Raw genomic sequence first — 2710 nt, 5'->3', positions numbered from 1 at the left:
AGGGGTTCCCCAAGGTGTGGATGGAGTCAGCGAAGAATGAATGACACGGAGGCAGTGCTCAGGTGATCATCATAGCCAGGTTTTCTCTAGCCAGGTTCTGTAGCTAGGATCTCCAGCAGGTTCTCTCTCTCTCTTTCTTCCTTCCTTCCTTCCTTCCTTCCTTCCTTCCTTCCTTCCTTCCTTCCTTCCTTCCTTTCTTTCTTTCTTCCTTCCTTCCTTCCTTCCTTTCCTTCCTTCCTTCCTTCCTTCCTTCCTTCCTTCTTGTTTGTGTGAACTAATATAAATTCAAAGTAAACATCATTACATAAAAGGGTACGGTCTTTTTTTTCAATAGTTTTATTCATTTCAAACGGGCCAGATCTGGCCTGCGGGCCGTAGTTTGCCCACGGCTGGGCTAGGGCCAAGGCTGCAGCTGCCATTGGTCATACTCAGCAATGAGCCTCTTGATGTGGGCCAGCTTGCTGTGCAGGTACTCCCACCAGTGCTTCTCCTGGCTGTAGTTGGTATTGGTTTTTTTGATTTTGCGATATTCCTGTAAAATCTGCCCACGAGTAGTCTTGTACTCCTTGGAGCCCTGGGAGAGCTGCCAGAGCTGAGTGTCCAGCTGCGTGAACCGCTGTGTGATCTGCTCAATGCGAACGTGCAGGTCTTGGTACTCACTGTACTGGGCGTTGAAGTCATTCTTGCTTGAGCTGTTGCAGGTCCCATTTAAACCCAGGTTGACTGGCGGGGCTCCAAGGGAGCCAGACACAAGTTCTGGCAGCCTGGTTTGATGCCTGTCCCCAGCTGCCCTATCCTTGTCTTTGTGTTGTTGGATTTCTTCTTGGACTTGCCGCGAGATGAGCCACCGTGGGGCCTGCTGGGCTGGGCCCAGTCCTTCAGCAGGGGAAGGCTAAGGCAGGAGATGGGGGCTGGGGTGGTCATTTCCCCATGATCACAGTCCCGGCCACTGTGGCCCAGGTCATTGCTGACATCAGCCAGAGGGTCATGTGCCCTCGGAGGATCCAGCTGTGGGGGTAGGTGGGCATCTGCGCCTGCCAGTGGGCCAAGGGTGGGCAGTAGGGCCTCCTGGCCATGGGCACATTCAGCTTCCCATTGACGGCGGACTGAGCTCTCTGGATGAAGTGCGATATCCTTGGTTTCTTGGCCAGGGGGTCAATGAAAACAGGAGGCTGAGGACGTTTCTGGGGGGTGAGACTGAGCTCCCATGCTCTCTTGGAGGGCTGGCGGCAGCATGGTCTCCAGGGAGGCCACCTGCACTCTGTGGCTGGCACAGCTTTCTGATAAGCATGTGCTTTAGCAGCTGCTGGTCCCCCTCTGAGTAGCCAGGCCAGTCCTTTTGCACATCCTTGTACACACAGTCCTTCAGTGTGCAAGAACCATCCTTGGTATTCATGTTGGCCACCTGTTGGAGGAGGCTGTCCAGTGTGTCCTTGTGTGCCTGCGCCAGGCTATCCTTCTGTAGCTGCAGCAACAGTTCAGCCTTCTGGTAGGGCCTCAGTGCCAGAAGATGTAGCACCCGGTCACGGAAAGGCCTCTGAGATACCCCAATGCGTCCGCTAACACCTCTTTTCTTGAGGACATTTGCCAGGTTGATGGGGGTCACCCACTTCTGTGAGGGCACAGTAATCGTCACCGGTGGGGCTGGTTTCCTAAACTGAACCTTCTTGCCCAGGTAGTGGCCTCTGGGCTTGATGACGATGGCGCCCCGACTCCATGTCTCCTCCTCGGGTTGTGCCATGCTCTGCCGTGCCTTCTGGTAAGAGTCGTTGGTGGCACACACTGTGATTTTGTCCTGGATGCTACCCAGGCAGTCCAGGCGTACATCCCCATAGCTGGAGAAGTACTGCTGGATGCAGTCAAAACTGCCCTGGGGGCTGTCACGGCCGATGTTGGAGAGGTAGAAGGAGAAGATCCGAGCCTCTGAGGGGAAGTCTGGCTGGGGGATGGAGATGTGCCCTTGGCTTCCTTGAAATCGAATTGATGGTCTCAGTGAAACAGAAGCCTGGCTGGCATGGTAGGTCTCAAAGGCTCTCAGGGCACTGTCGGTGAGCTTCACATAAAACATGGACACCTTGCTGCCGTTGCTTACCCGCCCAAACGACAGCCCATAGCTCTGATCCTCCTTCAGTGCCGTCATCTTGTGATCATCCAGGTTCTGGACCGGCTTCCGGCAGTACTCATCCTCGTCTGCATCATACATTGTGGCAAATTGTTGGGGTTCAGCCCCAGCAGGTCCAGGGGTCTCCAAAGGTGTGGACAGAGTTGGTGAAGAAGGAATGACACGGAGACAGCGTTCAGTTGATCAGCAGCCTAGCCAGGTTCTCTAGTCAGGTTCTAGTCAGGTTCTAGCCAGGATCTCAAGGTGACCTTGGTTAAAACACATAGCGCCAAGAAGGTGGAGCAAACATATTAAGAACAGTATACCATATACACCAGGTCCTTTGAAACATATGCTGTGCAGATGTTTCTTCCCTGCAGCGACTGTGTCAAGCAGCAAGGATGGACCGGCTTCCGGCAGTGTTCCTCCTGCCATTTCCTACTTCCTCACCTTGCTCTTGCCACAGCTGCTCTCATATGGGTTCTGTAATGATCTCTTATCTATTATATATCATCATCATCATCATCATCGTCATTGCCATCGTCATCGTCATCATCACAGGGCTGTGTGAGAATTAAATGTGATGGGGAAGTGACATAGTATGTGCCT

General features: G+C 53.3%; 1 pseudogene; it reads right to left on the bottom strand.

Annotated features, from left to right (window-relative positions):
- Nucleotides 1-394: 394 nt before the first annotated feature.
- Nucleotides 395-2140, bottom strand: LOC102753566 (annotated as a pseudogene).
- Between the last annotated feature and the right edge of the window lie 570 nt (nucleotides 2141-2710).

The sequence above is a fragment of the Myotis davidii genome, unplaced genomic scaffold (assembly GCF_000327345.1).
Source record: "Myotis davidii unplaced genomic scaffold, ASM32734v1 scaffold194, whole genome shotgun sequence".
NCBI classification, from domain to species: domain Eukaryota; kingdom Metazoa; phylum Chordata; class Mammalia; order Chiroptera; family Vespertilionidae; genus Myotis; species Myotis davidii.
This window is presented reverse-complemented; position numbering and strand designations above follow the sequence as displayed.